Source organism: Neltuma alba, unplaced genomic scaffold (genome assembly GCF_004799145.2).
Source record: "Neltuma alba isolate B1F8T4 unplaced genomic scaffold, ASM479914v2 tig00012316_pilon, whole genome shotgun sequence".
In the NCBI taxonomy this organism is placed as follows: Eukaryota; Viridiplantae; Streptophyta; class Magnoliopsida; order Fabales; family Fabaceae; genus Neltuma; species Neltuma alba.
Window position 1 is genome coordinate 93294 of NW_021636827.1, and position 21547 is coordinate 114840.

Sequence of the window (21547 nt, forward strand, 5' to 3'; positions counted from 1 at the left end):
TATTTAGGATCGAAATAAAAGTCAAACAAGATTTTATATTAAGAATCGGAGGTAGTATACATGTTGCATTGTATGATTAAATAAATTAAATAGTTTGGTGGTTATAATATTTTTGGTATGGCAAAGGTCAAGGGTTCAAACCCTCTAGCCACCTTATTTTTAAAAAAAATTCTTTGGCCAAAGAGACTGGCCACTGGAGCTCTCGTGAGATTGATATTTTTTAAAATATATATAATGGCATAATTGTATTTTCGTTTAACATTTAATTTTATTTTGGTCAAACGGACTGAAATGAAGTTTCAGAATCTTATCATGACTATTGGAATTAAATTGCTTTAGAGGGGGCTAATTGAAATTTCCCTCCAAAGTTCCAATACAACAAAACACTCTATAATGACAAGTTTTAAAATAGTAAATGATAACTGCTCATTTATTGTCGGACTTATCAATATTTTTTTTTTCTGAGATATTATTGTAATTCTCTTCCAAAATTAACCATGAAACTTCCCAACTTCCAATTCCCTAAACATGTGTGACTGTGTGCGCCTCGAGTCCTGTACGAAACTTCGTTTTTTGTTTTATCTTTTTTTTGAGCAAACTGAATGAAACTTCGTTGATTTGATTGGGACCTCCGAAACCGGACAACGGTAAAGCATCTTTGGTATATTCTTCCGCATTTTCCCCTTTTATGCCCCACTTTTAATGATCACAGTTTGTCCAATAATATAAGATAATTGCTGATATTGTTTATTCGGTGCAAAATTAATATTGTTTATAATTGTTTTTTAAAATTTAATGCTCGCAGTATATAATAATTTTTTTAATAAATAGTAATTTTCATATATTGTGAACACTCTCAACAGGAACATCAATCCTTATAAGTTATAAAAAAGCTCCATCTTTGAAGCTTTAGACAATAAAATGCATGATGCCTGAATAAGCAAAACAACCGTGTTTAGAGGAAGTACAGGGAGGGGCTAGTGGAGAGAAATTGACAGCAGTAATTCTCTTTTGTGTGTATTTTATTTCGGAGCCGCCTGCGACTGGCAGGCTCATCCGTAGTTTGAATAAATTGGACACATTTGAACCCACCCAGAAAAACATAGCTGGTTTTAATGAGTAGGATTTAAAAAATTAAAAACTTTAAATTAAAATTTTCTATTCTTTTTCTTACATCTTTTTTTTTAATTAAAATTTTACAACCCACTTCTTTGATTATTTTTCAAACTAAATTCATTAAAATCACTCTTCCCCTTCCCTCCCCTCATACTAAATAGACAGTTTTAGAAATTTTCCTTCTGTACGTTTTTTATTTTAATATATATATTCAAACTAAGAAAGAGAAGTCTATTCTTATTATAAAACAGTATAATACAATTTGTTATTCAACATTGCATATATTAATATTAATTTAATTTCTTCCAGTCAAAATATATTCAAACTTTTTCTGGATGGGATCATTTCCGGGGATTTTTTTAATTAAAAAAGGTTTATTTTAAAATTGACTCTTTTTTTTAAAAAAATTTTTTTGCCCTTTTGCAAGATTGACGATGGCCCTTGGGTATACAATAATGCAACGCATGTGGTGTGAGGTGCTCTTTCTCACTGTGAGTGTGATATACGTGAAAGTTCGACGAGAAAGAAAAGCCTCTTTCTATCTCATCATTGCATTTTCATCCTCTGCTTCTCTCTCTCATATCTCTGTGAGCTTCAAGAAATGGCTGGAAATGGTAAGACCCAATCCGTCTCTGTGCCATTCTTTATCTATTCTTGTATGTGTGTATGTATGTATGTTAGAGCGCGCTTCTAAACGGTTGAGTTCTGTTTCCGGTGTGTTTTGCAAACCTGTTCTGCTTCAGATTCGCTCGCCGAATTTCTTGCGTCTGCAGTTCAAGCTGCTCAGGAAGCTGGTGAGGTTAGTTGATTTTTCATTCAGTATTAGTTTAATTTGGTGGTTTATTTCTTGAATTTCTTTCTGGTAACTGAGTGAATTTCCAGATTATTCGAGAGGGATTCTACCAGACAAAAATGTGGAGCACAAAGGGCAGGTTTGTATTGACATTTCATTTTAATTTTCTTGGTCGTTTCTTTTAGTATAGATTGTAGCATTTTAGTTGCAGGATTAACCTCAATGCTCGCATTTTAGAAACATTGAGAAAAACTGGTATCTCGTTTCAGGCAAGCTTTATGTAACCGTTAGTGATTGTGCCGAGAAATTATTGGCATTGATTCCATAATTACAAGAATTGAAAGTTTGGTTGAATGTCAGTTTATTTTCGTTTTTTCTTCTCGGGGGAGAGGGCATTGCGGGAGATGATGGACAAAAACGTCAAATAAAACGCGCGTTCAAGAATCCGTAAATGACTCTTCTTGGAGAAAGAAGTTTGAACCAAATACTATGGCCTGCTCAGGGTTAAAAGTAGAATGCACCATTCGCTCATATCGAGAAAGGCAGGTGAAGTTAAAGAGGAAAAGCATAGTTGTAGTATCATTGAATGTGTTGTGCAGGGGAAGAAGAATTGTAGCACTCATTTCAATGATTCTTTCAAGATGTCAAAACCTATTTATCCTGAATGTTCTCTAATTAGGATTAGGAAACATGCCCCCTCACATGTAGCCCTTTGGTTTTAAACTGTGAAACTCGTCTAATCTTATGACTGATATTTATAAGGTTGATCTGTTAGGAAAATTCTCAGAAATAATTGTATTAATATCGAAGGTGTAACAATCTTGTTTGTAGCATGCATGGCTGCTTTCAGTGAGCTATCTTAATTTCATCATCTATATAGACTGGAGAGATTTTATTAGGATCAATCTAATAGCAAGAAAGTGATTCATTAACTAGCACGCATAACAAAAGTTAACCAGGGCAAAACAAAATCAAAACAATCAATTTAGGATGTTTTTGTTGAAGATAAGTTAGATAATGGTTGTAATCTTTCTCTCTACTCATGGAGAAGATACTTTCAGGTGGTTAGTGGGAAGAAGTAACCCGTGGTCATAATTGGTGTATTGACATGAAAGAAGGCATATAGATTATCATAGATTATAACCATGTTATTTATCGTATACTTTTGTTACGATGCACAGGTTGATTTGGTCACAGAAACTGATAAAGCATGTGAAGATCTCATCTTCAATCACCTCAGGAAGCTTTATCCCACTCATAAGGTTGATTATGTTCCTTTAAATAAGTTTTATTTCTTTTCTTTTTTTGTCTGTTCTCCCTTATGGTCATTTTACCGATTTGCTCTTCCTCCTAGTTCATTGGGGAAGAGACTACTGCTGCTTTAGGGGCTACAGAACTTACTGATGAACATACGTGGATAGTTGATCCTTTGGATGGAACTACTAACTTCGTGCATGGGTAAAGATTTGCTTACGTTTCAGTTGATGAATTAGCATTTCCTTATTAATGACTATGTTTTACTATCTGCAGATTTCCCTTTGTTTGTGTCTCCATTGGTTTAACAATTCAAAAAGTTCCTACGGTTGGTGTTGTTTACAACCCAATACTGAATGAGGTGAGAAGCCTTTTATTTGTTGACATTTTGACAATGAATTTCCTAAATTCCTAAATTTTGATATATGGAGGGGTGATTGAATGTTGGACGTAATTTTCTGTTGTTTTGTTCTTGGGCTGTTCAAATACTTTTCTCATAATGAAAACCAGGCAACTATGAATAATCTGGGGAAAGAATAATCAAGTGATCAGCTGTTCGTTATGATCCTAGTTTTCAGTGACTTTGATGTGAATAAAATGGCCTTGTGGGCCATGACCTGTTGGGGCCAAGAGAGGGTGGTTTTAGTTCACAGCATGAGAATCTAAGTTGATGTTTTTAATTTTGTTTCTGTCCTTGGTATGGTAACTCTTTTGTCTTTACTCTTCCTGAGAGCTCAACTCAAACTTTGGGATTTCTATATGTAGCTTTTCACTGCCATTCGTGGAAGAGGTGCTTTTTTGAATGGAAACCCTATAAAAGGTTTGCTTTTCATTATCTTTCTTTCGTCTATTGTGCCTCATTAAGAATGAGTTGCTTCATGTGCATACATTTTAATTGTGCAGTATCATCACAAACTGAACTAATTAGCTCTCTTCTTGCAACTGAGGTATGTTAAATCCACCAGACTTTATAGATTCTTCCTTTTTGCTCCTACATATTGCCTTTTTGATGAACTTTTCTTGGGGTGGCATCTTGGGGAAGGGTGGCTTGTATGATCTTAGTTGCTTTCTCTGTTGTCTCTGGTGAAAATCATTTAATTGGGATAACAGTTCGAGGAGGAATGATTATGGAAGCAATGCTTGGCCAATAAGTCAAGACGGTTATGATACAATCAGTAACATTGGTGGTAGAGTTCTATATTTTTGCATGTCCTAATCTTGGTCCTTGTAGTCATTGTTTTATGTATGGCATGACTATCCTATTCTACTATGTACGTGATCCTTAAAATAACTTGAAGGTCTTGTTGAGCACATATGCATCAGACTGACTCTTTGCTTCCCCAGCAGTATCAAACCTAAGTAGCTAATATGTGTTTCTGTTTTCTTGCTAACAGAATCTAGTATATATTATCTTTATCTCAGTACCAATTATCATAAAGTTACGGCAGCTATTGATCAACACTTCATACCATTTGGTCTCTTCTATATTTTCGAGTTTTGTACTGACAAATGTCAGATTACAAGTCTGCCATACGCCAATAGATATGTTGGTCCTCTTGTCATTCCTTCTGTAGTGGTAGAGTAACCTGGGAGTCCTTGTTTTTACATTTCAAGAGGAAAAGCTTCCCCAGAATTTATAATGTATATGTATTTCAAGCACTATTTTTGTGTTCGCAGTGTCTGAAATTCGCACCCTCCTAATTGTCCTCAGCTATGTTAGGATTCCCTCTCTTAAAAGAACAAATTTCTGGTAAACTATATGAGGATAATTCATGCACAGATTAGGATAGGCAAAGGTTGAGCTCTATTCTTTTTCCTGCTAGATACTCCTCAGATCTTGGTAGTCTTAAGTTCATCTCCTATATATGCATTTGATATCTTATCTAAGCAGTGCAAGCCGAAAAGCTATTAATTGATCAAGAAATAACTGTATTGGTGAAGAAAATTGTTAGAGTATTATCTCTGAATATCTGTCCGTATATGTCGTCTTTTAAGTTGTGTTCTTAGAAAATACTAACTTTTCTATATAATTGTTTAGTAGAACCAGAATTGTGACTTGTGATACCTGTTCTACTTTTAATTGTATTTCCATGGAGGGTACAGTTGTTTAATTTGTCCTGTCAAAATGCGTACAGATGGAGGTTCTACTGGCTGGGAAATACACATAATTTCTGGAATAGTAATTTGAGTTTCAGATGCATTCACCCTAACTTTTAGTCATATTCACGTTTACTTGTAAACGTGTTGCGATATATGACAACATCGCAAACTGATCAGGCCTTTTCTTTCTGAGAGAGCAGGTTGGAACAAAACGTGACAAAGCAACAATAGATGCCTCTACAAACAGAATTAATGCCTTACTTTTTAAGGTAAAATTAATAGTTTGCCAAAGAATCTACTTGAATTTAGTGAAATAATTGACTGCCATCTCAATAATTTTTATTTGATTAGGTGAGATCTCTGCGGATGGCTGGCTCCTGCGCCATGGACCTTTGTGGAGTCGCATGTGGAAGGCTGGATGCCTGCTTTGAACTTGGCTTTGGCGGTCCTTGGTATGAGCCTTACATCCAGCATAAACCCTGAGAGTTGTGGTATATCATAATTTGTGATTAACATGATTTCTTCCTTTCATAAGGGATGTGGCAGGGGCTGCTGTCATTGTTAAAGAAGCTGGGGGAGAAGTGTTTGATCCGTAAGTGACTTGTCCAAATATCCCTTTTCTTAACTATGTAGAATATGCCTGAAGTTCTTTAGAATCTTTGGCTCTTTCATCTTATTGACATTTCTGGAGAAGCTAAGCACGTTTTATTGTGCACTTCTTGGAGTAGAGGAATGGGTTCATGTTGATATATTGATTGGTTTCTATGGGTTGTTTATTTTTTTCCTTTTTCTCTTTGAACTACTAGCGGCATGGCCAGTTATTGGCAGAGATCCCCATCATCAACAGAAACGGATTTTCCTGGAAAGTTTTTTTTTTTTTTTTCCCTCATCAAAATCTGATATTCTGTGCAACAGGTCTGGTAGAGATTTTAACTTGACATCTCAGCGAGTAGCAGCTTCAAACCCTTTCCTGAAGGATGCATTTGTTGAGATTCTACGCCAAACAGGGTGTTAGTTAGCTGGTTGAAACTGACCATTAATGTTTGAGGGGGGAAATGGCCAAACAACTCGGTCTATGTTAGTTCAATTTCCTTTTATAAAAATGCTTTGGAGTGGGAAAACTTCAATTATTTTTTTCCCAACTCTCTCTAGAGGGGTACCAAAACATTAGTATACTTGGATTCTTTTGATGTGTCGCTATAGAGTTCTTCTATAATTGAAAACCATAAGGGAAAATGATATTTGAGAATCTACAACTTAAAATATTGACAATTAAGAAATTTTAAATTCAAAGATTCTGATCTCCATGTTTATTATTAGATTTTTTTTTTAAATATCAAATATCAAATATCAATCAATTCATAAAATTAAACCATATATGGGTGAGGTGTATAAGTGATAATGTATATATTTAAGAGATTAAAGCATAAGAAGTGAACAATATAAAAAATACTTGAAAGGGGACATATCTATAAAAATACTTGAAAGAGGACACACCCCAAAATTACACTATGATTAAACCGCAAGCTCACCGAAAAGTGAAATCATAAATTAACCTGGAAGATTTTGCTTAGAAGCGTCTGGCACTTGAAAGTTCACTCTCTCATCAGAAATGTTAAGGTCAGCATCATTATTTTAACAGTTAACCAGTCTTTTAACGATAGAGGGTAAAATTGTTACGATTTTAAAATTTCAAGACAAATTTTTGTTAAAAAAGAAATTTCTGATACTCAGTGCTCTTGAGTGAAAAACTAAAAGCTTTCAACACAAATTTGCATCCTAACCTTTAACCAAATGTGCCAATAAACAATTTGAACAAAAAAATTGGCTGGGTTAACATAAGAGCTATGTAACTAATTTTTATATATCAAGAAAAATAGTGGAATTTGTTATTTGTAACAAACGTGTTTTGACTTTTCTAAACTACCTTTTTTAATCACATATATTGAAACTACCCTTTAGTACTAACCTCCTTAATATGTATAATTAATAGGAATGTTTAAAGAAAATTTGGAACACAAAATGTATTGAGGTTTTGTATTTAAAATTAAATTCAATTTTTAACTAGTTCTTATATTTATAGTAGCAGAGGTAGTATAAAATACCTTTCTAATTCTTGAATCCAAATTCAGCTTAAAGAACATCATAGGAATGAACCAATCCTAATTTTTCCTCAATCCGGAACAATGCAGGAGAACAAAACACGTACCAACTTTTTCAAAACAATCCAAATATAACCACAGATTGACCAAATTTCCAAGAAAATTTTTGCTTCCAACATAATAGTAAATCAACGGGTCCTCCAACATATGTTACCTTTGACAGCAAAACCAAAAGGGAAATGGTGATTTGGGTTCTTCAAAACCTCTACGCAAGATGACTAAGCGCATGTAGATACAGTGCAGTAGACAAATGTAGCGAACAACACAATAGCAGATATAAGTGCAAGTGCTGAATGTATAAAGTGTAGGGAAGAGAGAATGCAAAAATTGCGACTTATCTTGGTTCAGCTCACAACCCAAGCCTACGTCTAGTCCACAAACTCCTCACTTGACATTTATCCACCAAATCCCATAGGTTCGATTTGGACAGCTATGAAGCCACTATAATCCTACAAGTAAGCCTGTGCAAAAAACTCGAAGTCCAGTTTTACTTATCTTGATCGAGATCGAGTCCTGTCCGGTCCAACCCATTATAGAAAAAAGCAGCCTAATGAGACAACTGAACTGACCAGACTGGATTGAGGACCAATTAGTCCTATCCAATCCAGTCCGATATATATGTATGTATATTAAATTACTCTATTTTTATCTTCTTCTGATCTTCACACTCACCTACGCTGTCCTTTTAGATCTCAGTCTCATGAATCATCTCTAGCTAGCCATCACTTCCTGTCTTAGTTTCCACTCTTCAAATCTTGTCAGAAGCTTCTTCCTTTTCTTTTGTTCATCATCATCGTCGTAGCTGTTGGTGCTTAAAACACAAAAAGGAAGTTTTTCTCCTTGTTTGTCCCCACTATGCCTCTTTCTCATCATCATCGTGTCTCTTATCTGTCACCGCTAGTGCCTGAATGTTGTTCATCTTGTCCTTCTCCTCAGATGTGTTGATTGTGTGCTGATTGGTAAGCTCGAGATTCCTCTCCTTCTCTACCAAATCCATGTGTGTTTGGGTTAATAAGCTTCAATCATTTTTTTCTTTTTGGTCTATTGTGATGCTAGGAGTGAGGGGTTGATATTCTTTTTCTTCCTTCTACGACTCCATGAATGAGGGGCTAGGTTTATTTGAGTGAAAGCATACTAGAGGGAAGAAAAATGTGTGAGAAAGATTGATATCAAGGGTAAAGAGATAGTAGCATGAGGTTTGATGAAGGTGCAGTGGACTGTAGATTTGGATGTGGTTAAATCTTATCTCTCATTAAAAAATTTTTAAAAAGAATTATGTACTACCTAGACTATTCTAGTGGACCAAACCCGGTCTGACCTAATCTCAAGTTCATATCAGACTGAACCAGACCACGAACAATCATATGCAACCCAAAGTAAATTCAAACTAGATCTTGGGTTAGGCATTAACCCGTTTTGGGCTGGTATCTGTGCACCCCTACCTACAAGTTCAATCTAGGCACTTAAGAAGCCATAATTCCAAGTTTGATCTGAGTACTAGTAAAGCCACCAACAATCTGAAGATGACAATTCAAATATCACTGCATTTGATCAGCTTAAAGATAAACCTTTTAACAAGTTGGATAAGTACAATAAAGAATATGAGTATAGTGAGTAGCTATTAAATGATTCACATAACCAACAGAGTTTTAGCACTAAATAAGCTTGTGTTTATCATTGTAAACTTGAATAAAACTCAAATTTATGAATTTTCAATGTAAAGAGATGTTAGATACATAATCTAACCATTGCTCACTGAAACTAGTTGTTAGGTGAGAGAACTTAATGCACCTATCAAATAAAAGTAACTAGCTTGATAATCGACTATATCTAGAAGCATAGTAGGAGGTAGGTTACTAATGATTAGAGAACTAAATGCACTTGTCAAATAAAAGTAACTAGCTTGATAATTGATTAAGTCCATTGGACAACTAATGAAACTTATTCAAAGAGCACTCAACATTAAAGCACTTGAATAAGCAACTTGCTAGACTCAATGTTTTGATGATAACAAAACTAGAGAAGAATTGTTTTGCAGGATAACATAAGCTAATTATGTCATAATACACATGATCTATTATTCTTAGTCTCAACCCAAATCAAATCTTAATGCAATTCAAGTTCAGTCAAGCCATTGTGAAATTTTCTCTTCTTAATTTGTAGTTAGTACTTGTCAATTTGAGTCAAAGCTATCACTAAAATGTCAACTTCAAATCTTTTGTATTTGACCTTGAGTTCATGACTTTGGTTTTGCACTAACTGGAAATTGTATCATTTCAACCTGAGTCAAATTACCTTGGTATATTCTAAGAATTGATCTAACCTCAAGTTAATCCAAGACCAACCCAAATTATAGATCATATCTTTATATATTTCTGATGTGACTCAAGTTCTGTATATGTATCTTAACCTCAAGCTAACTCGTCACATAGAATATTTGTCATATCGTAACCTATAGTTAACCTAACATTCTCAAATTCTAACCTATCAACTTGAGTTAGTAGTTCTTAACTAGAAGTTATCCTCATAACCTATCTAATCTAATCATGATCCTTAATCGTGTGATTCATGTTCTCAGTTAAATATCACCAAATCACTCGTACTCAATATTCCTACCTATATTTACCTAAATATATCATTTAGATGCAACAAATCATCGAGTTTTAATGTTTATCTAACTCAAGTTGGGTTGTAATAAATTAGATTCAAAAAATGATTTGTGTCAAACAACTCTTCAAAAATTTCAAATCTTATCCAATCTCAACCGAAGTTATTCCTAGCCTTCTCTAAATCTATCTTAATTGAGATGATGTATCATGACTTATGTAAAATGCATTTCATTTATATGTGATTAACCAAGGATTATGACTAAATGAATTAATGATGCATGAGGTTACTTTAGTGTCAAACGCCTTTAATGCTCCCAACATTTAGTTACCTCAACTCTATGAAATGACACAATATCTTCAACAAAAAGTTTATTGTCTCTAATGGCTACTTACCAACTTTCATTTTACAAATAGAGACGTATTTACAACGAAGCAATGATGTACCTACAAATTATATGTTATGTCACTTAGCACCCGATTTACAACTAATATACTATTTCACATTTATAAAGGAGTATTTAATTGAGATTGCTTTTAATCAAAATGGATAATGAAACACAAATAAGGGAGCTAAGTTGTAACATCGTAGTTTTTAATCAAGGATTGAGGAGTAATTAAGCTTTATTGTAATTTATCTTAAGATGTTAATGGTTATTTGAGGTGGATAGGGGGGAAAAAAAGGTAAGCTAGAAGTTGTTTTGAGGTAGTTTTGTGGCTCTCTATGTTTTTTACTGCTATAGGAGGAGAGGTTCATCATGACAAATAACACAGAAACAGGAAGAAGATGCTATCTGTGTTCTTTGCTCTAGCTTTGTCACGGCGACGTTTACGGCGAATATCACAAAAGGGAGACCCCATCGCTTCTATGAAATTTTTCACAGCGAATGCACCTACAATTCAAATTCTTGGTGCCTCTTTGTTTTTTGCCTCAACAAACTCGCGAAAATGTTGGTAAAAATCAACGTTTGAAATGCGAAAAATAGATAGAGAATGGAGGATAAATAGGAGAGCTTTGTGAGGGCAATCTTGGGAAGTGTTTTTAAGCTTTCAAACCTTCAAGTAAGTGATTCTAACTTGTTTTCTACATTTTTGTCTTAGTTTTTCTCATATTTAAAAGTTGGGATTTTTTAAGTTCTTGAGGATTTCAAAATGTCTGAGTTTTTGACCAAATCTTTTAAGTTTCTTAGAGTTATATGGGTTAGATAAGAGGTTTAATCAGTTTAGTTTTGTTGGATTTTGATTTACAAGGAATTTAAAGGTTATGGTTTGATATTAGAAGTGGGGTTTGTTGAGTTTTAATCATTTGGTGATTAAAATAGTGTTTTGTCCATTGGTTTTTGTTTATTGAGGATAAATAAGAGTATTATTGATGGTTTTTTAATATTGGTTATGTTAGAGATTGAAAATTTTAAGTGTGTGACTTAAGAATTGATTGAATGATTGTTGTTGAGATTAATCAAGGAGCCTATTGAGTTAATTGGATGGAAGAATTGATGACTACAACTTTGGATTGAGAGTTTTGGTTATAAGTTGGGAAAGTTAGATTGCGGGAGTTGTTAGGGAATGTGAGATTGGAGGTTTTTGAATTTTTGTATTTTAATTATTACTTATGTTTGACCATAATCTATATGGTGATGTAGATTAGCGTGTGTCCTAGCTTATGGAGTAGTGCCTTACGTTCAAGCCAAATGCTAAGCTTGGAGTTGAGGCAACTAGGGTTACTTTACTTTATATGCTTACCGTAAATTGTAAGATTTTCTAAATCCTTTCAAATTATATTAACTTATTGCTAAGGCATTATAAAAGAAAAGTATATATTTTGTTGTATATCAAATATTGGTGAAGTAGTATGTTTGTATCAATGGGTGTGTCTTGTGGTATTATAACGGTGAATGTTTTGGAGTATACCCTCTATTATATTATTGACTGTATTCTTAATCCATTATGTTATATCTATGCATGAGGTCATATTTGGAGGTTGGGATTGTATGTGGAGAATAATTATTCTTGAAGTTTGTACGGCAGGTCAACACTATGATCAAGTGTTTGGCCTCTAATAATGCTCTTGTAGTTTTACCTTTTCCCTAGCTCAAAATCAAGATATAACTCTTGGATAGACACCTCTTTGGCCCTCATCAAACTATAAGGCAAAGAAGACCTATTGAACCAATGTGAATGGGATAACCTTTGGCCGAGTTACTTTGCAAAGGTGGTTCGAGTCCACATTAAGGAGTTACAAGGAGGAGTATGATAAATAAGAGGGTATAAGCTACTATGTTGATTGTTGCATATACATTTGCATGTTTTTAACTTAAGATATTTTATGTATAGGATTACTTTACCTGCTTACCATCCTGTTTGTATATGTTATAAAGTGAGCCTTGGTTACTAAGACTTTATGTCTCGCCTCGTTAATCTCACTTTTTTCAAGAGAGCCTTCTGGTATCATTCGTCGTGAAGAAAAACAGCCAGAGGCTTAGGCAAGCATAGCCTAGTAGACCTCTCACGGCTTGGGTTTGTAATGATTGTATAATTTGCCATGTTAGGGCTCATGTTTTAAATCTACATATCTAACTATCTCTTTTATACTTTTAGATTATTGTATTTTGAAAAATATTTACTTAATGGCCAAAGGCCATAGGATTTCTTACGTATGAACCTTGTGGATTCATGTTTGTCACCATTTGGGAAAAACTTCGATCTTATTAATAGTTATTATAATTTTAAGTCTGTTTGAGTTAAGCATGTGTAACTTATGGGTTGAGCTTAATCTATACTTTTCTTGTACCCTAGATCCCTGTGTGATGGATTTTTGGAATGATTCTATAGGCGGTTATTGTACCGTGGGCCTCACTTGTTATTGTTGTTGGTTTAAAGGACTTTGATTTACATCAAACTCTTTATAACTATGGTGGCTTCTGATAATCTAGTTAAATTTTTTTCCTACTATGGTTAACTTCATAAACTATTACGAAATTATAGTTTTAAAGAAAAGTCTTTTCATAAATGATAATTTTTACTAATTAAAGATTAGTTAAATACCGAACTAAACTACTTGTTCTTAGTACTTTCTTGATTAGAAGTGATGAATGAGATGAAAATCCCTTGAAATGATGTGTAGATATTATCCTTGCTTTCAATTGATGAGGGACAGCGTTGCTCTCATTAGTCTCTAAAATGATTGATTGACCGATGAAACTCGCATTGGAGGTGCTCATAGAATCAAGAAGGGCTCGTCTAGGTCCCTTCGTGATGAATAAAGACGGACAAGTTTTTTTTTTCCATGTTCTGTCCCATCTTGAAGCCATCCAATGTTAGGATGTCCCATCCAATTTTTTAGGAAAATTAAACAGTTGGGCCAATTAAAATTATTTGAAATTATTAGAAAGACTAACATGTTATGCAAAAAAGAGAGATAAGCATAAAAAATAATAGCCACACCACAATGGTAGTCCTTTTATCCTTGTTATTGTACGTATATTATTGGGGAAAGTTTTATTAAAGCGCCAATAAAAAAAATTGACAACCGTTGTGCTAAGAAAGAACAGTAAAAGATTTAATTCCTCTAAGGACAGAAAAGGATAAGAAAAAAAATATGAGTTCACTTTGGTGTGCCATTGACCGAAACAAAATATTCCACACACCACCCAAAAACTTTTAAGCAGGGAAAATAGATAATAATTTATGCACAATAATCATAATGATATTAAAAATCACAATGTAAACACTAAACAACAGTACAACACTTCAATGCGAGATGATTCAAGGGAATTATCCAAAAATAAGATTAAAATTTAAAGATAGATTAATGATTTAGAAATAAAAATAAGGGAAAATGGCAAAAAAAAAAAGACTGAAGAAATAATTAAAAAAAATTGCATACAGGGACCGATTTGTTAAAATTATTGTCAAAACCCATACTAATGTTATCATGGGTCTTTATTTGTAATTTTTTTATTTCAACAGTCTTTTTTTTTACCATTTTCCCTAAAAATAAATTAAAAATTAAAAGAAAAAGAAAACATATCGGGATAGTGCAAGGACACCTCCGTCTCATGCCCAGGACACATTTTGTCAAACAATCCTTAAATTCATCATGACAACTAATTAAGAAGAATGTTTAATACATACTAGAAACAGATTTGGGCTAGTAATTGGTTTAATTTCCTGATTCCTAAAATACATTCTCCCTTGCAATGTACTCATCTGATTTTATTTATAAATCACTTCCCACATGTTTCACACAAACTAAAAAAATCTCAAATTTTATTAACTCTCATTTAAAATTCAATAACTTTTTAATTTTATCTCTATTTAATATAAATTATACCTCATGTAAACAAAATCAACATAATAATAAATGAAAAGTAAAATTATATATCGATACAAAAAAGTTATCTCTATACCCTATAAATAAAACAAAAAAAAAAATATTTTGTCTCTACTCTATAAATAAGACTAGAGGAGTAAGAGTTTAGTAAGCAAAAGGAAAGAATGCCTTGTAACAACATATGTATAAGCAAGGATGAGGAGAAAAACCAATCATATATTAGATGAGAAGATATATTTTCTAAAATTAACCAAGCACAACAAGTGGCATGTAAAATTGAATTGTATTTCTTTTACTTTTCCAGTAGAAAGTGGGATGACAAACTCCTCATACTAAGATTATAATACTACCTTCAGTCGTTAATATAAAAACTAGTTGACTAATTTGAATAGATTAAAAAACTTAATTAAGTTAGTTATTTGTAGAAAAAAATAGATATTTTCTTTCTTAAAATACCCTTACTAATCAAGTGTCATTTGATGAACATTTAACATGTATAATTACTACAAAGACTACTTTTAAAAAAATAGATAAATATGAGAAATAAAGTATATTGGAGTCTTATATTTAGGACCAAATTGAAAGTTAAACTAGCTCTTATATTAAAGACTGAAAGTAATATTTCATTTGAGTATCACTAGAATAAACTTACAGCAATTATTATATATATGCTTTAGCGAATGACACAAATTAGGAAAAAGAGAATGAGTCACCATTGTCATCTGAAGCTATCAAGAGAAAAAGGGGAATGACTAATGAATGAAAAGGTTAAACTTGTCTGAATGACACAGTAAAACTTAGGGCCGTCAACTAAAATCTGGCGAAGGAAATGAAAATTCAAAAATTTCAACTTGCGGCGGTGGTTTGATTGAAAGAAAAGGTTGGAAAGGAATTGAAACGGATATCGTGATTTTTTTTCAGTGGGAACCAATTTTCAGTCGCCGGCTTGAAATGGCTAATAACCCATTTATCCCCCAGATATTGATTAAAAAACACAAATGCCAGATCGACGCCACCAAGCAGATGAGCTTTAACCATGCAACTCCCGTCACCGACATGGAAGCTCTTGTACAGTTTTTATTGGGTGTTTCTTCATAGTTGCGAATATACCACAGAAGCTTTACCCCAAAAACCTATTACCTTGCCTGAACCATTTCCACATGAGCTAGTTGATCGCCTGAAAAAATATCTTGTTGTGAGTACTTAATTTCTGTGGTTGAATGGATTTTGCTGGAAGTTGGCAAACTAATTCGAAGTTTCAGCCGGTTGCTCCAGCTTATCTCGCTTCCCTCTGGCTTTGTTATTTGGCATGTACCGGACTACACACACAAATATATAATTATATGTGTGTGTGTATATATATATGCATTTTTATTTAACAAATGGTCCTTTTCAATTTGCTCTGGCTAATTGCCTTGTTTACTAAACTCAAAACATGGACAAATAGAGTATGATAGGGAAAAAGAAATAAAAAATGAGAAAAACATTTGTAATCTATGTTCACTCTTCTAATCATGCATTTTAAAAATACAAAACTTTTTGAAAGGGTCTTATTATATCACAAAGTACTGAAGTAGACTCAAACAGCTTCTTAATGGTACGCTATTTGCCCATTTTGTATTTAAATTGAGAAAGTTATGTTTAAAGGAATTTAAACTTTAACTATATTCAGGAGATAAGCAAAACTGAATTTGTCGGAACGAATTTGAATTTGATAGACATTTTGCTGTAGGATTTGCTGCAATTTTGCAAGAAATTCAAATATGCTTGAGCAAATTCAAATGTGATGCAAGAAAATTCAAATTTGCCGCATCAAATTTGAATTTGTTTACTTCTTTTTTTGTCATATAAAAACTTAAATTTCACTAAATATAATTTTAAAAATAAATTTTTTCGAATAGGTCTTGTTATATTAGAAATTAGGCTCAAATATGTCATTTGCCTAAGTTGTATTTAAATTTAGAAAGGCATGTGCTTCCCATGTCATATTATATCTTATGCTGTAAAAACAAAATGAGACAGCTAAAAATATATTGTATAAATTTTATTTACAACCAAAATGCTTAATTGATAAAAACAAAAACAAGAATTGAAAAATAATTACAATTCTCACAAATCAAAATCGGGATGTATAATCTTTGTATAGTATTTATATTTTTTCATATTTAAATTGAGTATTTTTTTTCATATATTTTATTTATACCTTGTTATTTAATTTTTTTTATTTTTTTATTTTTTAATCATTTTATATCTATAATCATTTTTATATTTTTATTGAATATTCATATTTATTTATTTAAATTATAATTTATTGAATTTTTTAATACAATTATTATTGCGTGCATTTAGCAAGGAACAAAAAACCGGATCGGAAATTAAACCGGTTAAAATAGTGGGTTAAGGGTTACTGGTTGGACCAAGGTCAGACCGGAATCAAACCGATCATATTAAAATAATATAATTTAATTCATAACATTAAAATAAAAAAAAATTCATAAATAATATCACTCTGAAAAATAAAAGAAGCTATAAAATTTGACCAGACTTCCATTTTATTTTATTAAGTATATAATTATATAATAGTATCAGATAAAAAATTAAATTCAAATCTTTGGAAAACGAAAAAAATAAGAGAAGTACTGACAAGCCTACAAAGTCTTCCCATCCCCTTTCAATTTTTTGTACTTCCAAAGCATAGGCATACAGCGCTTTTTAAATTTTTTTCTCTTTCTTTTCTTTTTAAAATTCATTTGTCTCTTCTTCATCCACGGTTCTCCCCCTCTCTTTCTCTGAACCCTTCTTTCATCTCTTTTTTCTTTTATTCATTTGTCTCTTCTTCTTCCGCCACTCTCTCTCTCTCTCTGAAGAGTTCTTCCACTGAAAATGTAATAATTTTTTCCTTCTTCTTCTGCGTTTCAAAAAGGAAAACAATAGTAGGCTCTATGTTTTAACTCCAAAAAATGATTGCAAGCTCATCTCCTCCCTACGATCTCCCTCTTGGACATTGTCCTTCTTTCTCCTTCTCACCTTCATTCCTTCTTCCTTCAGATCTGACAGGTACTGTGCTCTTCTTCTTTCGACCCTCTTCTTCCTCCTCTCCTATCTTTCTTTTTCCATCAACCATTTCATTTTTCATCAGGCTTCTTTGTTTTTTTTCCTTCCTGAGTGATTTTCTTAGCAGTAACCTGAGCAACCGAATCCAACCGGCGGTTTTTCCGGTTTGATGCCGGTTTACACCGGTTTGTTTCGGTTCATTTCGGTTTGATTCCCCACCGGTTTTATTGATGAACCAGACCGGATCACTGGCCGGTTCACCGATTTCCGGTCTGAACCGGCCGGTCCGGTCCGGTTTTTTGTTCATTGGCATTTAGAAAGCATTTTTGTAGTTATATAATTTTGTCTTTATTCAAAAAAGCTTTTTTTTTATTTAATAATATTATATTTCTTTATTAAGCTAATATGGTAAAATAACTCAATTTTCCTACCTCTTTTCATCTAACTAAATACAAATTTTTTATTGAACTCTGTTTTAATTTTCATGTGAACTGAACGCTCAGTCAGAGATTTTCTATTCTCTTCCTTTCAATTCTTTTCCATTCATTTGTATTCCAATCAATTTTTTCAACCAAACGAGCTCTCAGGATTAAGGCTAAGGTAATAATTTTATAAGTAATTTGTAAAATTAATGTATAATGTTTAATATGATATATAATCGTGTAATTCAAAAAGTAATAGCATAATTGAAAAAACTACATAGGCTAGGCACGCAAGTTCATAAGCTAGGCCTTATAGCTAGTGAAGTTAGGCCTGACCTATTTGTTTAGGCTTAGCAATAGATTTAAACATAGACCTAGCCTATTTACTAAATAGAATAGGTTAGACTCAAAATAGGCTAAGCTGTAAGCCTCTAACAAGAGTAAAGGTGGTAATACGAGCCAACTCACGGATTGTAGATTGGCCTGTGACGTGTTAGGATTTGGCAATGTGGGTTAAAGAGGCCCATGTGATGGCGGGTAGACTTTTAGCCAACTTTAACCTGTCATAGTAGATTGACAGGTCGGCCTATCAACTCACCCACCAAGTATTATTTACTTTTTTAAATAATTCTATTTTTAAAATATTTTTTCCTTATGTAATATAAACAAAATATAATGAGTCTTTTGTTTTGCCTTCAAATACTTAATTAAAAATAAAAAGACCTTTTTTTAATACATAATTATAAAACCATTTTTAAAATGATAACTATGGTAGAAAAAGAATTGAGTTAAAGCGTTATAATATTACCATGGTTATAAAGAGTTTGTCTTATTTCAAAATCGTTCCAAGAGGCTTCGAATACATAAAACACCCATGAGTTTGACAACATATAGACCAAGGACTCAAGACACAATACCCACCCACAAACCCAACATAAACATTCATCCCACAAAGACTTAGGACACAAGAAAACAGGATACTCAATCCAACCCACAAGTCATACACATAAGAGCAATACAAACAATAGGAACTTATGGCTTCTAGCCATTCTAACAACACTCCATCAAATACAGTCATCCAACAACCCAACAAAAGAAAGTATATGTCAACAAAATCATGGGTCCTAAGATAATAATATACATAACACAACATGCCTAAACCAAAAGAGGGCTACTAGATTATGCTCGCTTACGCCTCTGGTTGCTTTCCTTCATGCTGAGCCAAACTAGATAAGCTTTCCTGAAAAGCATTGATGAATAGCAGGGTGAGACATAAAGTTCCAATAACCAAGTATTAATTTATGACATATACAAGTAGGATGACAAGTTGGTGAAGTAATGCTTAAATATAATTTAAGTAATAAATGATGCTTTAATAAATACAACCACATGAAAGGAGTATATCTCACCATCCACAACACACTTCATACAAAAGTACATATATACAACGACACAATGAAATATGCCCTCCCATCACCATACTCCTACTTATGACTCCTTAACAAGGATCCTGGCTTTCTGTGTTGAGTAACCTAGCCAAAAGTCATCCCACTCACATCAAGTAACAGGCCCATTCCTACACCTACATCGCTCAAAAATGAACTATGGTGTAAGAAGTGTCTATCCAAGAGCTCGTTCTCAATTCTGGGTCAAGGAAAAGGAGGAACTATAGGGGACTAACAAAAAAACCAAACACTCTTATCAGTAATTTAGGCATGCCGCGTGGGTTTCAAGAATAATTATCCTCCACCTAACAAAATCCCAACGTCCACGTATGAGCCCCATACATAGTCACAATATATATTAAAAATATCATAGTTCTTCAAAGTAAGATGATATGATTTCAAACAAAGTAAAACACATTTTCATTTTATTTAATGACATAGTATTAGTATATTAAATTCGGTACCACAATAAAACATAACTTCCAATAAAATACAACTCAGGCATAATTAAATCAACATATTTCTCACTTCACCAAAATTTGTCATATAAGAAAATACATACTTTATTCACAGGCATACTTTCACAAATTAATTTGAGAAAATAAAAACATAATAAACACCTTACAATCCAAAGCATATATATAAAATAAATTAATCCCAGTTACCTCTAATCCAAGCTTAATCTCATAACTTGAGAAATAAGAGCACAAATTACAGACTCCGAAATACAAAATAATATATAAATAATGTAGATACAATTTAATATACATACAAATAAATAACTTAAATTACATTAGATTTATTATTATTAATATATATATACATATTTTTACTACCCAAAAATTCTTACTTCAAATAACAATTTTTCTCTACCCAAATAACTCATTTAAATTATAAATATTTATAAAAATATTGTTTTTGTCTAATATTATGAAATCTAAATTTATAACTTAAGCTTCCAGCTTCAAAATTTTTCTAATAATATATCCTTAACTTATTTCACATTTTAAACCGATTAAAATCTTAATAATATATTAAATAATCCAAATAAATTATCTAACTTAAATTTAATTGGTAAAAACATTCTATATGTCTAATACATTCTATTGTAGTAAGCAGTAAATGGTTTTCTGATGTTTCTATAATTTTGATAATTTTTATAGGTTTATTTATATATGAGAAAAGAGGTATACGTTTTATATCTCTTATATTTTATTACTCTCTTTTCAAAAATAAAACATTTTTTTTGGTGTACAAAAATAAAACATTTTTATTTGAGCATATCAACTAAAAAGGTAATTATATAGTGAAGATTTCAAATTTTTGTCAAATTTATCCTTATGTTTTTTGGTCAGATTTACCCTTATTTAACACGTGGGAAATGAATCATATTCAAAAGGATTTACATGATGTTCTTTTTTTTTTTGGGGGGCGGGGGGAGCTTCACATTCCGAAGCATAATAGAACTACTTTTAAAAATGTTTTATATTTTTAAAACATTTTATAAATAAATGTTGAGCCAGAAGAAATCAAAATCAATTTTCAAATTAAATTTGGGCTATAATTTTTAAGGAGGACATGAAGAATAGAGAGAGAGAGAGAGAGAGACGAAATATAAAGACGTTTTTTTCATACGAAAATGCAAACAAACCTCTATATCTGTACGTGAAGTGTTAGGAAAAATAAAAATATGTCACCACATCACTATCATTGCCGACCTACCTGAGCTCCTACGGCAGTGACCATACCAACGGTGGGTCAACAAAGCTCCGGCAAACCTATTAGCAGCCAGTCGCAGCCAGCGACTAGGATATCTTAAGGCAAAGTTGCCTACGAAAGTACAATAAATAGCCAATTAGGTTAATAAATATTCATTTTTCACACTTTATTAGCTATTTATTATATTTAATTAACAAATAACAACAATTCATCAATTATTTACAGCTATTTACTACACTTCAGTAACCAACATTCCCTCGAGAAATCCTAATCCTCGTAGCTTCAGTGATCAACCCCCGAAGGAATTGTCGGCACCAAAGCTTCAATGGCCGGCCACCAACAAGAATCACCAAACTTTGATGCCAGGTAGCTAGTAAACCGAAGCTTCGATGACTAGCAATGAGGGTGCTGAGATGGCACTTTTTTTGTTTAAAAAAATAGCTATGACGTTTTTCTGGTCTTTCTTCTAAATATAATTGAAAAAATGATAGAAAAGGAAAGTAAAAATTACTAAATCTCAAATTAAGTTCGATAACAACATTT

The 21547-nt window shown here is 32.6% G+C and overlaps 1 pseudogene; it reads left to right on the forward strand.

The window, feature by feature from the left end:
• The first annotated feature begins 1627 nt into the window (after positions 1-1627).
• On the forward strand, positions 1628-6321 carry LOC114725967 (inositol-phosphate phosphatase-like; annotated as a pseudogene).
• The last annotated feature ends 15226 nt before the right edge of the window (positions 6322-21547 follow it).